Below are 20340 nucleotides of genomic sequence, written 5' to 3' on the forward strand. Positions count from 1 at the left end.
TATTTATACATGCCCTCAACATCTACGAACTTCTTGACCATTTGGGCCTTTATAGCATTCTGGAGACTTCCTTGTTTAATCTTGCTCACAACGCCAAAAAATATGGTCCATTTGCATTAATAGAAGTAGTCATTTTCACAATCATTGTTAGAGTTTACATAATGATTTTGTTTTAAAATTTTCTTTATTTTTTCAATCAAAAAAATATTTTTCCCATTGTTATTTTTGACAATGGCCAATAATAATTCAAATATATAGTCTTTTTAGATTGTAATTAAAAATCTTGAAATCCAAACTTTAGAAGATATTGAAAGCCTTAAAAAATCTTTTAATTTTATTGGTCAATAAGGATTTTTTATTGTTTTTAATTGAACCTAAATGGTTCCTTAAGTTTTCCTACCACAAGCAGGAACTAATAAGGTGTACAAAAGTTTACACTTATTTAGAACAATAAAATAAAAGGATAAGCCTAGGTCAAGCACTAGCAATGACACTCATGAAATTCTTATTGATACATCCTAGATATTTAAAATTGTCCCAACCACCATTATACATTATTGAAAGGCATGAGAAAGCTACCTAACACTACCTAGACCCAACATAGCACCACCCTTTATTTTAGTCTTAGCCCTACTCCTACTTCTAACACTACCAATAATACTAGTGCTCTCTTACTCTTTTTACTCCTAAACATATAATTTTCATCACTAGGGTCAGAGGAACAAGATGGTGTGCAAAAAAAGGAGTATAAGTGACTACTTTTTTATTTTTTAAATAATGTAAATCTAAACTTAGAAGAGAAATTTGAGAATTATGCACTCAAACTTTGAAAATGTGAAAACAACAAAAATTGCATTACTCTAAATCTAGTTCCAACCTACTAAATTTATCAAAAAACTAGATAAGATTAAAATGGTCAAATCATTTATGTGTGAAAAGAATATTCTTGATTTTTTCAAAAACAACATAATATAGGGTATAATATAGGGTATATTGTTCACATAAAAAAAGTGATAATTAAATTTAGTATTTTAAAAACTCAAGTATAATCAATTTCCAATAGATTTATTTTTAGAAAAATAAATTTATCTAATCCTCCAACTTTAATTGCAAAATTATCTTCTAAATATATATATTTTCAATACAATCTTGATATCAAATAAAACATTATGCATGTATATCATATGTCTAGATGCTTCGCTATCGAGAATCCATCATCATCAATTGATGCACTTAAGGCTATATGAAGGACAATAATAATATTATTTATTTTGATTATGATTTGTGTTGGATTTATGATTTTGATTTTTACGAATTTTAAGTTTGTAACAATGATATTTAGTGTGGACTACTTTACCAAAATTTAAACACTTAGTGTTGTTTTCTTTTGTTAATTCAATTAGAACCTTTAAAACGGTTAAATGATTCGGAGATATCCTCTTTATTAGAGGTATATAGGTTTTTCCCATTTTTTCTAGACATAAAAGAAGTTCTAAGACTTTCTCTTTAGAATCAAAGTTTGACATTTCTTGTTCTTCTTAAATAAAAAGAGTCCAAAAATCAAGAAGATCGTACTTAGTTTAAAATAGAAATAAAATTTCTACTAATTCTAATGGATATTTATTTGTACTATAAAATTAAAAAAAGTTTATCCTTTGTTAGGTCACATTCACATGTATTTAATTAAGATTTAATATTCTTTATTTTAGTAAGATAATTTATTGTTTTTTAATCCTCTTTCATAGGAGATGAAAATAATTCTAAAATTAATTTCATTATAATAATTTGTAAGCTTTGAAAGTTCTTTGATGTTTCAATTTCTTGCTATTTGTCATTAAAAGAACTTACAAGATCAAGGCCCTCAAATTTTCTTTTATTAGGATCTTTCATAATTGTGAAGATATTAGTGCATTTGAAAGAAATTGGGAAAACTTGGTAATCAAATTTGTATAAAAAATAATTGTTTTCTATTTTAAAATTTTTAAAAAGTCACATAAGTATTTATTAGATTAATAATTAATTTAATTTGAAAGAAACAAGAGCTATGTGGAAATATCTTTAAATTATTAAAATAAGTGAGGCAATCCCTACAACTTTCAAGCAATAAAAATGATGAACTAGATTATCTAATTTGATTGACATTCATAAAAGATTAAAAAAATTATTTTAATTTATAGCATTACAAATTATACATGTATGTAATATATTTTTTGCTTCTTAGTGTATCATTGAAGCATTATTATTATTTGAAATTAATAAATACACATTTACTTCAAATTAGATATTTACCATAAAACAAATCAAACCTTAAAATTATATAATATTTTGAAACTTATTTGCTTTTATTCCATCTAATTAATTTAGATATAATTATACTCCTTAGAGTAAACTTGTAACTTTTTAAATGTTTTCTTGTCATATATTTCATGTACCTTTATTTTGTATTGCTTAAGTAATGGTTAATAATAAAAAGAATAAATTAGAATCATACATGATAATATGGTGCCCTAAAAAGCCTAATCACTTTTGCTTTCATAAATTAGTTATTTATTTTTAATTTTATTTGAATTTTATTTTTAATTGCCAACTAAATCTGTGGCTATCTAATTTACTGCATTTCATGTTTAATGTCTCATAAATTGAATTAATACAATAATGATAATAATTTAATATCATAACCATCTCCATAACATTGATTCACCAACAATATGCCCTTCTAAATTATAAAAAAACTCATCCATCCTCTCAACATGCGCTCATAGTGAAATGAAATTTTGAAGAAAGAACAAACAACCCATTTTTCGTATACACAGTTGAACGACCTTGATTCCGGCCAAACTCCCTCCCAATAAATAGGTTTATTGTATTGGCTAACTGATAACCACAACGGTAGTTCAGATTTGGAAGTATTGATATTGAAAATCAAGGAATCAAAAAATTAAAACAATCAAAAAAAAGTGAGGATTGCCGTTGGGTTTTTCACTTTGCTAGGGTTTCTTGCTTCATGCAAACTTTCAGTTTTCTTGTGTATGACTCTTCTTCTAAGCTTTCCTTCTATAGGCACCACTTGTCAAACTGCATTTACTATGAGAGCTTTTAGGTTGGGATATAATGGCTCCGGCCAATAGTGAACCAATTGTTTTTGGTATTCACGCTGCTACTTCGGACTGCCATGGCGCTGCCTCAGAAAAAACACTGGTGCAAGTTTGTCCCGAAGGTCTTTCATGAGGTAATCCTGACATTATCCTTCCTTTGCAAGAATTTGATGCTGCTTGTGACTGGTTAGAGCAACATACCTTGATAGGTTATTTTGTTGGTAGGACTCCTCCTGAAGCTATGCTCCAAGACTAGGTTAACAAATGTTGGACTCCTCATGGAGTCCGCCTTGATGTTGTGCAAAACCTTACCAAAGGTTTTTTTTAATTTCGCTTCACTAACCCGTTGCAAGCAGACATGATCTTTAACAACGAACCTTCATCTGTGCGTTCCTCTCTGCTTGTTTTCCAAAAATGGTCCTAAGACTTCACAGTCTCGAATGATAAAAAGATTAGGGTTCCTGTGTGGGTTGAGTTTCCAGGTCTTCCCTTGCCATGATAGCCTTTCATTGAGTCCATTGCCAAAGCCCTTGGAAAAGTTGTCACCAAGGAGCCTGAGAAATTTTTTAATGCTCACCCATAGCGACACGTTTGTGTCGAAGTTGATCTTTTCACTTTTTTGTGGAAATCTAGATTGGAGCCCAAACCTTCTCCCAAAAGGTGCTTTACTTGAATCTACCCAACACCTATTATAGGTGCTAGTCCGTGGAACACAAGATCAAGGATTTCCCTCTAACTATGCCTAGGGTCAAGCCCACGCCTAAAGAAGCGCCTGCCAAATAGGTCGAAGGAAAAAAGGAAGAATGGGTTACTATTGGGCGCAAGGGCAAGGTTCACTTGAATCCCTTATCCCCCAAGCAATCTTATGCGGTGATCATCGTGATTCCTCCTATTCTGATAGGAGCGTTCACACCGGCTAGGGTGGGGACACAAGCGGCTTCCACAGCGCCTATTCCAGGGGTTTCGTAGGTTCCAAACCCTACTAGTATGCAGGGGATTAAGACAACCGCTAGGATTTTTGCCTTGGCTAGGGTTTGTGCTCCTCTTGCAGTTTCTTCCATCATGCCATCAGTGACAAGGTGTTCTCGCAATCCTCCTGGATGTGTGGAGATACCAAAAGTGAAACGGTAGGCTATAAGGTTAGAGGATTTCTCATCTAACTTCCACCTGATTTCTACCTTCTTGCAGAATAGTTACTCCTCTCTTGAGGATGAGGATGATATGGAAGAGTTCTCATGAACTTCTTCTCCTAGAATGTTTGAGGTCTTATAGACCTCCCCAGAAAATTCTATGTCTAGGACACCAAGACTTGGTAATTTAGATTTTCTCTACCTACAAGAAGTTAAGATTTCTAGTTTCATGCTTTTTGCTGCATGTCGCATCATTTGGTAGGATGGCGTTATGTTTTCCTCTCAGCATGAACCTGGTTGAGGTGGTGTAGTTACTCTCCTATCACCTCACCTTTATTCTATTATTATTTCACACGATTCTAACCCCACACATAGAATTATTTGGCTTTTGCTTTCCATTCACAATCATTCTTTTGAGTCATTAATGTTTATGCCTCAAATGATGTTGTGGAAAGGTTCTAGCTATGGGTTTGGCTAGCTAACAACTTGCCTCTTGATACTTGGGTCATGTGTGGGGACTTCAATATGGTTGAAGTGGCATCTGACAAAGATGGCATTTTGCCCCTTTGGTGGATAGCTAGGGAAAGAGAAACTTGGTACTACATGCGAAATAAATTGGGCCTTTTTTATCCCAATACAAACCATTGCCAGGGTAGTGGGGTCTGGCACACTTGGTCCAACTTTCAAGCTGGCTCTAACTGCATTTTAAAATATCTTGATCGTGCTATGATCTTTATGCAATCTTTTTTCTCTTTTTCTGAAGATCGAGATTTGCCTATCATTCCCATGATAGATGTGACATTATCTGACCACTATCCCATCTATTTTGTCATTTCTTGGCAAACAGCTATCCCCAAGGTGGCCAAGTCTTAGTTCTTCCTCAACATGCCAGTGTTGTTGCATGCTTCCACCATCTCGCACATCCAACATGTTTGGAATTCGGAGCCACGTCCACCATCCCAACGGGGATGGATTCAATGGTGGAATGATGCCATTACTAGAACTAGTCAATTTTTGCGAATCTATGGGTGCCAGCTGGCAATTTTTAGGAAATGCTCTTATGAAGCCAACACCCTCACCCTCAAAAAAGCCTTTGAGGCTCTCACCTTGAACCCCTTTGATGTGGATTTGCAAATTCACCTTGCCAAGCTTTGCCATGACAAGAAAATTGCTGACAACTATGCTACCCATGGAGCTCAAATCAAGGCTCGTCTCCACTGGTTGGAGGTTGGTGATAAAGTCTCGAAGGAGTTCTTTCAAGTTCTTCAGGCCTGTCATACCAATGTTGGGATTAAAAAGATCAAACAAGGAATGGTTTTTCTATCCAGTCTCCCTAATATCCTGCAAGCATTCGTTCATCATTATGAGCATGTCTTTGCTTCACAGGGAAATTTAGTTGCTCAGGAGGAAGCTCTCAGAAAGTGTATCTCTGTTACTCCAAACCACCTTACAGTTGGCATCATTCTTTCTATGAGCAACTTCTTTCCCTCAGAGACCTTAAAGAGGCATTTTACTCCATGGCGGATGACAAGTCTCCTGGGTGTGATGGCTTTCCCTGTGAATTTTACAAACACCTCTGGGAACAAATAGGTCCTGACCTGCATAAATTCTATCTCGAAGCATATCATACTAAAAGCTTAGGAGAAATAATAAATAAAGGGAATATCAAATTCATACCTAAAGCTAGTGATCCAAAGGACATATGCAATTGGAGGCCCATTACCCTTTTGAATGTGTCTTATAAGATCATTTCTAAGGCACTCTCTCTCAAAATCAGGTACATGTTGCCTTTAATTGTGCGGCTTGAGAAAACTGGCTTCATCAAGTCCAGATATATTCTTGACAACATCATTGTTGTCTAGGAAGGTATGGAATGGGCTTGCAAGTCCAAGCAACAGGTTATCTTTTTAGAGATAGATTTTGCTAAAGCCTATGATCGCATTGAATGGCCCTTCATCTTGGCTATTCTTCAGGCTCTGGGTTTTGGTCCCAATTTTCTTTAGTTCATGGAGATGCTCTTTGGTGATGCTAATGCTTGCATTACCATCAATAATTCACAATCTAAGGCTTTTGAAATTTTTTGTTCAATTAGGCAAGGTTTCCCTCTAGCTCCAGTGCTTTATGTCCTTGCTGCTGAAGGTTTTGGCTATTTGCTAGCTCCTTTCTTACTCTTCTTGAGGATGAAAAAAACATCAAAAATGCTTTAAATTGTCTGGACACCTTTTGTCAAGCCTATGGCTCTACCATCCAATGGCATAAAATGCTTTGCTACCACCAGTCTTTTTTGCCAACTCCACCTTGGCTCAGCTAGTTCCAATGGAAATGGGCTACTCACGAGGAAATATTTCACTTTCTTGGCATTCCCTTTTCCTTCCAGGCCTCTCCTATAGAGCTTTGGAATGCTGTGTTTTCCAAGATTAGCAAAACACACAACTATTGGATCACCAAGCCGCTTTTTCTTGTTGGTAAATTCTAGATTTGTTCTAAGATTCTGGCCACCACTCATGTGTACTATTATTCCTGTTGGGTGCCCTCCAAAGCTTCCTATCTCAAGGTGGAATGTTTGCTCAGAGATTTTCTTTAGGCTTATGGTTCTGACCATCATGGTTTTCATAGAGTTTCTTGGGATTTTTGTCATCTCCCAAGGGAATCTGGTGGTCTTGGCCTACTTTCCACTCAGAAACAAGGCCTTACTCTCTGTACAAAATGGATTATCCAAGCTATTTCTGGGGAAAAAGCCTAGAAGATTCTGAGAAGGCACTGCATTTCTTCTAGCTTCCTTGTTAACAAGTTTGCATGGAAGGGGATTGGTTTTCAAACCCTTCTCATCATGCGTGAACTAGTGGCCATTCAAGCTTTTTTTTTTATTAAGAGTATCTCTAGGAAGCTCTTAAGCCATGGCTTCGTTGGGTGGGAGATGAGTTTCACAATGGCTCTCCTTGAATCAATAGAACATTTGGTGGTCTCCCCTATTTTCAATTCAAGGTACCTCTCTCACCAAGATTCAAGGTGCCAGTGCTCTGCATTTTTTCAAACATGGCATCTGAACTCTGAAGGATCTCCTTTCAAGAGTCACCATGAGTTTCAGGTCATGGGAAGATATGCAAGTTCAGTACCGCCTTGTTAGTACGGATCAATAGACTTTTGACCTTTTGCTATCTTCCATCCCTGTGCACCTAGTTCATAAGGTGGGGATTTAGTCTATTTGGCCTTGGTGGCATGATTGGAAGTGGTATCCTGCCACTCCATTTGCCAATTATAAGCCCAATATGGGGTATAGATGGCTCTCACCCCATATTTCGATGGTTGACACACTTAACCAGCGGTGGCATTTGCAATCTTCGCTTTCTAAATGGAGAAAATGTTTTGAAACCATTTGGAGTGCTATTACAGAACCCAAGATTGCCCACTTTGCTTGGTGCCTTGTCTTCCAAGGTCTTCCCTTGGGGCCTTGGCTCAAGCACATTGGGGTTCCTGATCATAGATGCCCCTTTTGTGGTCAACCTGAGTCCTTTTTGCATATTTTTTGGTTTTGTAAGCGTGCTCAAAATTATTGGCACTAGATTCATGGTTTTTTCAATCCTTTCAAGCTCAAACAATTTTCATGGCACATGATCCTGTTGGGTGACTCCCCCAGAATTCCTCAAAAATTCACTCAAATTTGGCATACCTTTAGGATGGAAATTTTGTTTTCCTTGTGGAAAGATAGGAATGTTGTTTTGTTCACTCACAGTTTTTAGGATGTTAACATTGCTATGTACACTAAGGCATGCATTTGTAACAATGTGATTATGCAGATCTAGGTGCAAGCTAATAAAGTTTCCCTAGAAGTTGCTCACTTATAGGAATTGTTAAATCATTGGGGCAATGCTCCTTGCACCATTGCCAGAGTTCCTCTAGATGCCTCGGCTAATGCCTCTACACCTCGTGGCCGTCGTTCTCACCACCAGTCCTCAGGTTACCACTCGCACATGTCGTGCTCCCAAGCTTCCTACCACCACTCTCCCAGTGGTGGTGATGGCAGATGGAGGCACTGCTCTCCTTCCTCACCCTGTAGTGGTTCTGGCTGGTCCTTGACTCCTCCTCCTGGGCCTCAGTGGGCGCAATCTAGGAAATTTCCTCACTTGGCTTTGGCAATTTCTCCTCCACAACCAGAGGTTAAGGATGTGGAGGCTGCCCCTGATCCTGCTACTACTGATGATGGCTAGACTATTCCCAGTCTGCCCCACAATCCCACTGATACATGGGGATTTCCTAATAAAGATGATCCTCCTCCCTCGGCTAGCACTGCCTTGGCAGCCTAAGGTTGTTTATTTTGTTTTTTTTGATGAATAGTTGTTGTTTTCGGCTAAGGTCATGTTTTTAAGTCCAGCTTCGACCGTGTGAATTGTTTTGTGAGGTGATCTTGTATCCCCCGGCCCCTTTTTTGTGAATTATATTCTTAGTATATTTTATTAATAGAAAAGGAATATTCATCAAAGAAAAAATCAAGGAATCGTTGAAGCTGATTTATCTAATAGTCTAATTAATATGAAAAAAGAATTGTTGAAGTTGATTTATGGTTGAAGCTGATTTATCTAACAGTGTAATTTATATAACTGTAATTATTTATTTGTAATTCTTTTAGCTTTCTTCAATACAAAAATAGTGTAATTAATATGAAGTTGATGTTATCTAAATGGTCATTATCTTGTACTTTTTCATTTCTATTTTATCATTTAAAAGTAAAAATAATTCAAGAAAAAAGATCCAACCAATAAGAAAATAGGATTCATGTCTAATAAATTGATTTTAAAAATATTATCACCAAAATCTTAGACTTGTAATTTTATTTTTCATGCTAATTAATTGTAGGGGCTCATGAAAACATTAGCTCCCTGCCTATATAGGTAGTGACTAATGATTTGACTATTATATATTAAATTAAGAAGTAAATAAAATTAATATAACATATTTCTTATAAGTTTAAAAACCTATTTTATATAATCGTTGAAGCTAATTTATCTAACAGTGTAATTTGTATAACTATAATTATTTATTTGTAATTCTTTTAGCTTTCTTCAATACAAAAACAATGTAATTAATATGAAGTTGATGTTATCTAAATGGTTATTATCTTGTACTTTTTCATTTCTATTTTATCATTTAAAAGTAAAAATAATTCAGGAAAAAAGATCCAACCAATAAGAAAATAGGATTCATGTCTGATAAATTGATTTTAAAAATATTATCACCAAAATCTTAGACTTGTAATTTTATTTTTCATGCTAATTAATTGTAGGGGCTCATGAAAACATTAGCTCCCTACCTCTATAGGCAGGGACTAATGATTTGACTATGATATATTAAATTAAGAAGTAAATAAAATTAATATAAAATATTTCTTATAAGTTTAAAAACCTATTTTCTATAATCATTAAAGCTGATTTATCTAATAGTGTAATTTATATAACTGTAATTATTTATTTGTAATTCTTTTAGCTTTCTTCAATACAAAAATAGTGTAATTAATATGAAGTTGATGTTATCTAAATGGTCATTATCTTGTACTTTTTCATTTCTATTTTATCATTTAAAAGTAAAAATAATTCAGGAAAAAAGATCCAACCAATAAGAAAATAGGATTCATGTCTGATAAATTGATTTTAAAAATATTATCACCAAAATCTTAGACTTGTAATTTTATTTTTCATGCTAATTAATTGTAGGGGCTCATGAAAAAATTAACTCCCTACCTATATAGGCAGTGACTAATGATTTGACTATGATATATTAAATTAAGAAGTAAATAAAATTAAAATGAGGAAACCACTTTTCTATTAAAAAATAATAATCCCCACCAAAATAACATCTATACAATAACAACACTTACAAAACAAGAGCTCTAGGAGAGCTTAAGTCCCTGCCTTATAGGTGAAATATATTAGAATTTTTTAATAGTATAAAGTATTAAATGTAAGTACAAGAAGGGAGATTGTTTTAGGTAAATAAATTATTTAGGATTAAGTAATTTTAAGGAAATTTAAGCAGTAACATGACTAATTAATCTAACATAGAAATGTTAAAAATGTAATTTTAATTAATTAACAAGTGTATTAATTAATTTTATTTTGATAATGTAATGATGAATTATTTTTTAAAAATATTAATACATTATAATAAATATTAAAAATTTAGCTAATTTAATAATATATTATTATTAAATTAGCTAAATTTGGTTATTATATTTTTTAATTTGGTTATTATTATATTTGGTTATTAAACTCTAGAATTGCTATAAAAAACTAAATGTATTTATATTATTAAAATTTATATCTTTTACTAAGTAAAAACTAAATTTAAATTTATATCCTTTACTAATTTAATAATTTAATAATTATTTAGCTAATTTAATAATAATATATTATTAAATTAGCTAAATTTGGTTATTATATATTTTCTATTTGGTTATTATCATATTTGGTTATTAAACTCTAGAATTGCTATAAAAAACTAAATGTATTTATATTATTAAAATTTATATCCTTTTCTAATTAAAAACTAAATTTAAATTTATATCCTTTACTAATTTAATAATTTAAAAATTATTTAGCTAATTTAATAATAATATATTATTAAATTAGCTAAATTTGGTTATTATATTTTTAAATTCATAAAAATTATTTTAATAACCATTAATAAATATATATTTAAAATTTTATTAATTATAAAATTTTAAATAATTAAAAAATACTATAAAGAAAATATTTTAAATATATATAATTTTTTTAATTGATTTAAAGTCATGGACAGTTGCTGGTATGATTTTTTTTTAAAATAAAATTGATTTAATATAGATTATGCAAAGACCTTTTAAATTTAGTTGTGCTTGTTCCATGGCATTGGATATATACGCCTAAAAAATGAAAGAGCACAACTCCCAATTTATGTGAAAACATTTTGTTTTATATACTCTCCAATAAACAAATTTTATCATTAAAAACATACAACTACTGTCAAAGTACGATAGAGATCAGTAGAATAACTAAAACCATTCTGGAGTCATTAAAATGTGCACATCCTCTATTACGCTGCATCAGGGTACAGTTGCAGGATGTCATGCTTGCATGGGATGGCATGAGGAGGAGGGAAGCATCCAGGCAATCGATCCTATTGCCTAGGTAGCCGTTGCAACGACTACCCAGCCAATTCGTTCGATATGGCTAGGTATGCCCATGACCATACAAACTGTACTTATTGGAAACACATGCTACAGTGAGGATTAATGTTGTAGAAACTGCACTTCACTGTATGGTATTCTCTATTCCAACATTGAATTCTTCTCCTTTTCACTTTTTACTACATTAGTGACATAGATTTAGCCATGCTTTGCTTTATTTTCAATGCGTATGTTATGGTAATTAGTTAATAGAAATTTGAGTGGTCTAGAGGATTTTGTGCATTATACTCTATGTTGAATGTTTTACTAATCCATATTCAAAGCCCTTTGTAATCTTTGAGCCATCTTCCATACATGCCCATCAAACTAAATATCTAATAGCGCCATTACATTCTCCTAAAAACTACATAGAAAATTGCTCTTTTGAGACTTGAACCCAATCATTGTGCAGTTCTCTGTAGGGATTGGGTGGGAGAACCTTATTTCTCTCTTTGCTTGTTTAATTGTTTTGATTGGGCCCAGCTTAATTGGCACACTAGAAGCTTTGACCTTTGAGTGGTTGTTGTGGGGCCCTCAAACATTTTCATTTGTGTTTTATGTTTTATCACAGTTCTCTAACTCTAAACAGTCCCACTAATAGTTGTGGCTACACTTTAATTTGAATACTCCCACCCAATCCTCTATTCATGCATGGGTTAGTGAGGTGCTTGATTAAAGATAATGCCTTCCTTTTCAGTTTTTAATTTACCAACATTTGGATTGTGAAAGGTTAGGGTTTGTTTGGCAATGGGAATACAAGTGGAATAGGCATATGTAAATTCTTAAAATTTTGAATTGTTTGTTTGGATGCACCAAATTAGAATTGGAATATGAAATAAAATAGGAATACATATTCCAATTTTGGCCCAAAAATGAGGTTTTACAATTCCACCTAAATAGATGGAATTGGAATACATATTCCTATTCTAGTTTTATTTATTTTAGAAAACATAAATTTTTGGGTTTGTGAATTCCCATCAAATTATGGTTGAACCAAACAGAGAATAGGAATATGTAACCCTCTTTTCTATTCCAGAATAAGTATTCCAAAATAGCTATTCCTATTCCTACAGCCAAATGGGCCCTTAGGCCCCATTTGTTTGTGGGAATAGGAATGGGAAAATTAGAATTGATTCTATATTCATTGTTTGCTTTGCCAAATTAGAATAGGGAATACAGAATTCCATTCCAATTTTACCCCAAAAACAAGGATATGTACATTCCAAAAAAAAGTTGTTATTGGAATGGCCCATTTCTATTCCACATTATCCTTTTAAAATTTAACAATTATTTGGAATCCATTCTCATTTTAGTGCTTGATTCCATCATTTTCATTTTTGTGGAGGCCAAGCTTGTGGAGGGTTTTTGCTATGCTCACATTGTGGAGAATAGTCGACGTCATTGTTTCCATAGTTGCTGTTGACACTTATATGATCTTGTTAACCAATGAGCCTTCTATGATTGCCTCTGATTTTAAGTGTATTTTTTGATTTCCTGCAATGTTTGTTTGTATGGTTTGTCTCTATAACCTCTTTGTACCAAAGAGGGCTTTTTGGCTCTCATCATTGAGAAGACAAATAACCCAAAGACGGAACCCAACTTAATGCCAGAATAGAGAACACAAATAACCCCCAAAAAAAGGGAAAAATGGCTTTTTAGAAATTGTAACAAGATCGAATGAGTAATCACACTCAAAAATCTTTCTGTTGTTATAACCTACTCTCTTTTGTTGGGCAACTTAAATGGAAATTGTAATGATTGGTCACAAAAGGGCAAGGAAAAATTAACCTGCAATGATGGCAATGCAACACATCTGAATAGGCACACACATAAACTCCCAACACAACACATATATCTCAATGAATAGTTGCTAGCGTATGAAGCATAGTCAATGCCACATAGACACCAGAATAGGACTCGTGAGACAATATCTTTCCATTGTCTCCCATGACTGTTCCTTTTGGATAATGATGACTTGGTATTCATTCAATTACATTTCTATCAAACCCTAATATTGTATTACATCTTATCTTGGCATTCATATGTTATACAAACTCTCGTACTACAAATATGATCGGGCAAAAATTTCATGTCTGTCATGTCCATATTAATCTAATTTAATTTCTCTCCACGTTAGAGCTATTACACAGAATTAGGCAAACAAAACCGCTCTTTCACTTTCATTTTACAAAAACCACTAATCAGTGTGTTTGTGATGCAGGAGCATCCTAGGTTGCCTTGTTATCCTGCTCATTTTGTTCACCTAGTAGCTCCTTCAGGTGCCTAGGAATTCCTTCATGTGCCTAGTAGTTCTTCATGTGCCTAGCAATCATGTTTTCTTCATGTGCCTCGTAACCCAGTTTTCTTCATGTGCCTAGTAACCCAGTTTTCTTCATGTGCTTAGTAACCCTATTTTCCTTCATGTGCTGAGTTACTGTAGCAATTCCTTCATGTGCCGAGTTACTATAGCAATTCCTTCATGTGCTAAGTTACTGTAGCATTGTTTCATGTGCCGAGTTACCCAGTGGATGTCAAGTGATTCTTCATGTGCCAAGTTACCCAGTGGATGCCAAGTGATTCTTCATGTGTCGAGTTACCCAATGGATGTCGAGTGATTCTTCATGTGCCGAGTTACCCAGTGTATATTGAGTGTCAGTATTTGGATCTGATTTTGCGAGCTGACTCACGAGATTTATTTCATTCACGACATTTATGTTAAGATCTTTTCTTAGGATGAGTCCAGACCATTGTTGGGTTGGCCTTCCTCTTATGTAATGTTCTAGAATGTTCTATAAGCCATTATGGAAAGTATAAATAGAGAGTTTAGGCTTAGAGATAAGTAAGTTTTAGAAGGGAAAAGTTTTGAGAGAGCAGAACTGAAGTGCAAATTTACAGTTGGATCTTGGAATGTGAATGTATTTGTAATTGGCTGTAACCTAGAAGGCCTTACAGTTGGGCATGTATGAAGATATTTTGATGAATCAATAAAGTGTTTTTCTCTTCTTTCTCCTTTGGTTGTTTTTCTGTGTGTCTATTTCCATTGTGTTGACTCTTGCAAGGTGGTTTGGATAGCTAGGTGAGCCTTTGGCCCTAGTTATTCATCCTTTTGCCTGCATTAGTTTGTGTGTGTATATAGCCAGTGCATTAAGAATGATATTGGTTTTGGGAGTCTTCTTTTTTTATTATAATGTGTTGAAGTAGAAGATATGGTGTAATGTTGGTTCGATTTAGCCGCATTTAGTAATAATGATAAGGTTGAGCTGAACCAATATTACCCCTTCTCCACTCACTCTTCAGGCCATGTACATCTATTTATTTAGAAGTTTATTTTTGTTTGTTTATTTTCGGATGAAAACATTTGGTCTATCAATTTAAAGTAACAGAAAAATATGAATAAGCCTCTACGATAAAGAATATGAAACACATCTAATAAATAGGAACTTAAATAAGGAAGAACGATGAATAGAGCACCATACAAAAAACTCTTCCATAACAAATGTTGTGAACATCATAGGAATAGAAAAAGGCACACAATAGCAGACCAATTGATGAGGCATCATGGGATAGAAACAAGGCATTTATCATGTCAAATTTGTCAAATTATCTGGCTTGTGGCTTTTTTATAAATTATGCACCCATAGAAATTCAGGAGCAGAGTATGCTTTATCCTTGAGCCTTAGCTTCATTTTATATTGAGAAAGGCCTTGAGTTTATAATTTTTTCTTCTTAGAATGTTGGAACTTTAATTCTGGAGTTCACTGCTCTAGAATTTCTGTGAGGTGTAATAATTAGCACCAAAATTAACCCCCATCTTCTACCATCTCTACTCCTTTAACACCTTAATCTTCTATATAATGAGCAATTTGTGAACCCACATTTGTGCTCAAGAAGAGAGTTTAGCTCAACATAAGTTACTTGTGTCAATTAATGGCATAAGCATTTCTAGTTGTATAGATCTAGTAGAGCCCAGATCCCTTTGGCATGGCATTGTATTTGGGTCAGTATAATTTGTTTGCCATGGGTAGTAGCAAAGGAATTTTTTTATCATTGTTTTTTTTGTTGGGATTATTTTTCATTCATGTCAGCACCATAAATTTGGTGTAGGGATAGTGTAGATGTTTTCATTCCAGTCCTGTACACCAGTTTTGTGAGCTTTCATTACTTTGTACGCATTGTCCTCAAATGCATTTATACTAACTAGTGTGGGAACATTGTATAACTAGAGTGAGATGTCTATTTTTTAGAAGATAGATCTCACTATATTTTATGACAAATGCTAACAAATGAAATTGGGTGAGATCTATAGTTTATATTATTTTCTTCAATACCATAACTCCCTCTTTGTTTTATTCCTTCCTTTGCATATTTATCTTGATTGTGTTCTGTTATCTATGACTTAATCTTGAATTGATGTTTAACTAGTCGGAGGTTGATCTACCTTTATTGTGTCTTGTTCAAAGAAAGCCCAAAAAGGCTCATTTTGAACTTTCCTCACTCTCCTGTCTATCAAGAATGGCTTAAACATCACATACTAAGCTCAATTCCTAAAATAAAAGTGTTAATTAGTCAAAGTTAAGTTTTTCTTCCCAACCTTAATTCTTCTCTTTAGTGTGATGTTTGAGAGTGGCCCTATCAATGGTATGAATAGTAATTTTATATATAATGGTACTTACAATGAAAGCTTATGGATTATGGATTAGATTGTGTTCAGATTTTTTCATCAATGTTTTGAATCATATTATGATTCATCATCAATATGAAAGAAAGCAAGAGATGCAAAAAACTGTGTTCAGATTTTTTTTATCAATGTTTCCAATCACACTACTTGATCCATCTTCAAGATGAAAGAGAGCAAGAGGTGCAATTGTTTTTTGCATCTCTTCATTTTGATGATGGATCACAAAGTGCGATTGGAAACTTTAATGAAAAAATCTAAACACAATCTAATCTAGAAGCTTTCACTATAATTAATATGGATTGTGCAAATTTGATCTCTGTGATGAAATTAATTTATTTTGGGGGGGACCATTGTTAATTCTTAGGAATAACATTGATCTTTTTTCAAAATGTTAATTGAAGAGAGTCTAAATTTGAGGGAAGCTTTTTTGTTGTATAGTTTATATTGCTAATTATGAAACTTACCTTGTTTGTGATATGTTTTGACTTCATTAAAGAGGCCATATCTTTCTTTAAGCACTTCTTTTAAATAGGATTTTCTTTTGCAGCTCTAAGTAATGCTCTGAAGAAAATCTACTCTAAGTTTAATTGTAGCCTTTTCCATCTCACCCATTCCTTTTAAATGAATGATCTTGACCATTGATCTACAAACACAACTCTTTAAAGCCTTGAGAATCTATAAATCCACATAAAATCAAGTCATTTGTATAGAACATTTTTTATTAAGGAGATTAGGCTACTATGAGACTTGCATTGAAAGATCATCATTCTAGTTGAATTGCATCATTTTATCTTGTTTATCATTCCATTTGATCATGTAGCTTCATAAATGCATAGTTTTACCTTCCATCTTAGAATAACTTGTTGGAATATCTTATTGGAAAGAATGCTTCTGAGAGGGGGGGTGAATTAGAAGTACTAGCCTTTTAACTATTTCAAATTCTTAATAACATATTTTTGAAATGAACATGCATGCATATAAACATTAAGCAATCATAAGAAACCAATATGAATCACCACATAACACTTAAGATTTGGTAACCCAGAAACCCTCCAGAAATAAGAAGGTAAAACTAGGGTGGGGATGATACCCACAAAATCACTGCAGTAACAATGTTTGACCACTTCTGATGGTCTGCCCTGTCAAAGGCTTTACACTGTATCAATAGTGACCTGATTAAAGGATTTACAAACACTTTACATGAAGTGTCACCCTGTCAAAGGATTTAGTCACCTAGTTAAACGATCCATAAAATAGCTGCTAAGCTAACCTATCATCATAGGATTTCCTTTCTAATACAATGGCTAAAGAGTATTAGGTACAATAAACCTGATGGCTTACAATCCTTCGATTGTTGAATATAGGCACTTGATCTGCTCTCTCTGATCTTGATCCTCTGTGATCTGATTCTCTTCTCTCTAATATTAGTCTTCCTTATACACATTTTTATCCATGCTCTCTCTATTCAATGATTTCATCTTCCTTATAAAGACACTCAAATACTTAGGGTTAGGTATGGATCTATAATCCATATTTAATCTATGATTTTTTCTTATTCCTTGCACATCTCTTATTGGTTGCATGCCTTCTCCATTTTTCTTATTGGTTGCATGTAGATTGCATAGGAAATATAAATGATTTGATCTTATCACTTAAATCTTCTAAGATTTTTCTTATGTCAGCTATGAAAATGGTTTACATCTGAGTTTGTGAAGTTTCAAACTCATATGTTGATTCTGAGTTACTCGGCACTTACTACTTCCTGATGCTCGGCACCTTCTGTAACTCAACTTCTGTATATGCTCCTATCTTGCTTCACATCATTTAAGACTCAGTACCTGAATAATGCTCAGTACTTAGATCATGCTCGGCACTTGTACTCACTCAGCACCTGATCTTCACTCGGCACCTAAAGATCACTCGACACCTGATGAATTTCCTGACTCAGCACACGCTGTGGCTCAGCATACATAGTGTACTCGGCTTCAATGTGGGAATTGGTTAAGTGTGTTGGCACTCAAGTGTCAAAACCATTTTTAGACTAACATAACTTATAGTGGATGTTGGATGTTGGGAGAAGAAGTTATGCTTCCTTACTGTCATAATCTTTCTCTGTTTGTGTTGTATATTTATAAAATATGTAGTCCATATTGTGGTTATAGGTGTTTTATGGATCCTAATGATGATGTTGAAGATGATATTTAAGTTCAAGGAGCCATTGTTAGGAGGTTCAAGGTCATGCGCTTGCTTGTTGTTTTTCTTGCAACCCTTACAGTGTACATAGTGGCATCTCATGAAGAAGGTAGAAGACAAGGGCATAAGCGAAGAAGAGCTACATGTCCTTTTTATAAGAATATTATCCATTCTAATCACATAGATTTCCATGACCAAATATGCATGTCTAGAGTAGCCTTCTTTCACTTGGCTGAAATCCTAAGAGAAAAAGGGAGCATTCAAGATACAGTAAACATAACATTAGAAGAATAACTTGTGATGTTCTTGCATACACTTGGCCACAATTTAAGGAATCATAAGATTGGCCATAACTTTGGTCACTCGAGAGAGATAGTGAGTCGATACTTCCACAAGGTCTTGAAGGCTAGCTTAGTATTACATAAAGACTATCTGCTACCCCTTGCTCCAACCACTCCTCTGGCAATCACTGGGAAGGAAAATTTTGATCCTTTCTTCAAGGTAAACATCGTAATGACATGTATTTCTTTGCTATAGAATCAATAATTTTAATATGCATTTGATAATACTATTTATTTTTATAGGATTATATTAGTGCACTTGATGCAACCCACGTGCCAGTTACCATTGAAGTGGAAAACCAAAAAAAATATCATGATAGAAAAGGCAACTTGTAACAAAATATTTTAGGTGTTTGTTCGTTTGACTATAAGTTCCAATACGTTCTTGCTGGTTGGGAAGGGTCTGCTATAGATAGTTGGGTGCTTGCTTCAGCTCTCTCTAGAGTGGATCCACTTGTGGTTCCTCCTAGTATATTAATTCATATTTTATGTGATTCTATGATATCTAAAATTCTATGATATATTTTGACTATAACATTTTTTCTATTTTTTTAGGGAAATTTTATTTAGTTGATGCCAAATACCCAAATGTACTTGGGTTTCTTGCTCCATATCATTGTACTCATTACCACCTAAAAGAGTTTTGTAGAGTGAACCTGATCAGCAATCCTGAAGATTTATATAACCACTGACACTCCTCTCTTAGGAATTTAATAGAGCATACATTTGGTATTTTGAAGCAATAGTTTCCTATCCTGAAGCATGCGACATCCTATAATATCACGACCCAAACAAGGATTGTGTTAGCATGCACCATACTACACAATTTCATTACGGTGGAGGACGGTGTTCCAACTAAAGTGGAATTAGAAGATGATGATGGTCATGCTTTGATAAATGTGCCAATTCTTGAGACTTATGGGATGAGTCAACAAGATAGAGCCAATTAGACAAAATTTCAAGATGAAATAGCTCGAAGAATATGGGAAGACTACAACTCTCACACTTAATTGTACCACAAAACATGAACATTTATTTGCACCTAAATAAAGGAAGGAAAATTTACCATGACATACAGTATGGATTTGCTTAAATTGCCTTGACATTTTTTTGTGTTTAAGATATATTTATATGAAGATTTGAGAGAAAAATCTTGCTAAGCCAAAGTAAACTATTTTTGGATTGAGTTTGTGATCAAGCATAATGTTGTTTGCCTTTACATATCTATGAATGATTTTGCATTTCTTTAGATTTTTATTCCTATTCTTAACACATTAGTCACCTCTTCATCTATCCAAGGAAAATTAAGATATTATGATAACTTACCAAAGAGAAAGTTGTCCAAACTTTTGTTGGGATAATACTTGTACACAAGCAACCTTTCATTTTTCTCCATGCAACATCCTAGCAACCTTGCAAGGTTTCTATGTTAAACATTTACTAGCCATTTAAATTCATTCATAAACTCTATTTTTCCTTGTGTAGATTGTGCATAAAAGTTTCTTTACTAGTATCAAATTTCCATCTCTAGTTTGTCTCTGAACATAAAAGATAGATTTAGAGCTACACATGTGTTGTTAAACTAACTCTAATTTAGACTAGAATGAACTATAGATTTGGAGCTACCCATTTCTTGTTAAATTAATTCTAATATAGAGCTACAGATTTAGAGCTACCCATGTGTTGTTAAACTAACTCTAATCTA

This window comes from Cupressus sempervirens, chromosome 8, assembly GCF_028749045.1.
Source record: "Cupressus sempervirens isolate cs-2001-9-10 chromosome 8, ASM2874904v1, whole genome shotgun sequence".
In the NCBI taxonomy this organism is placed as follows: Eukaryota; Viridiplantae; Streptophyta; class Pinopsida; order Cupressales; family Cupressaceae; genus Cupressus; species Cupressus sempervirens.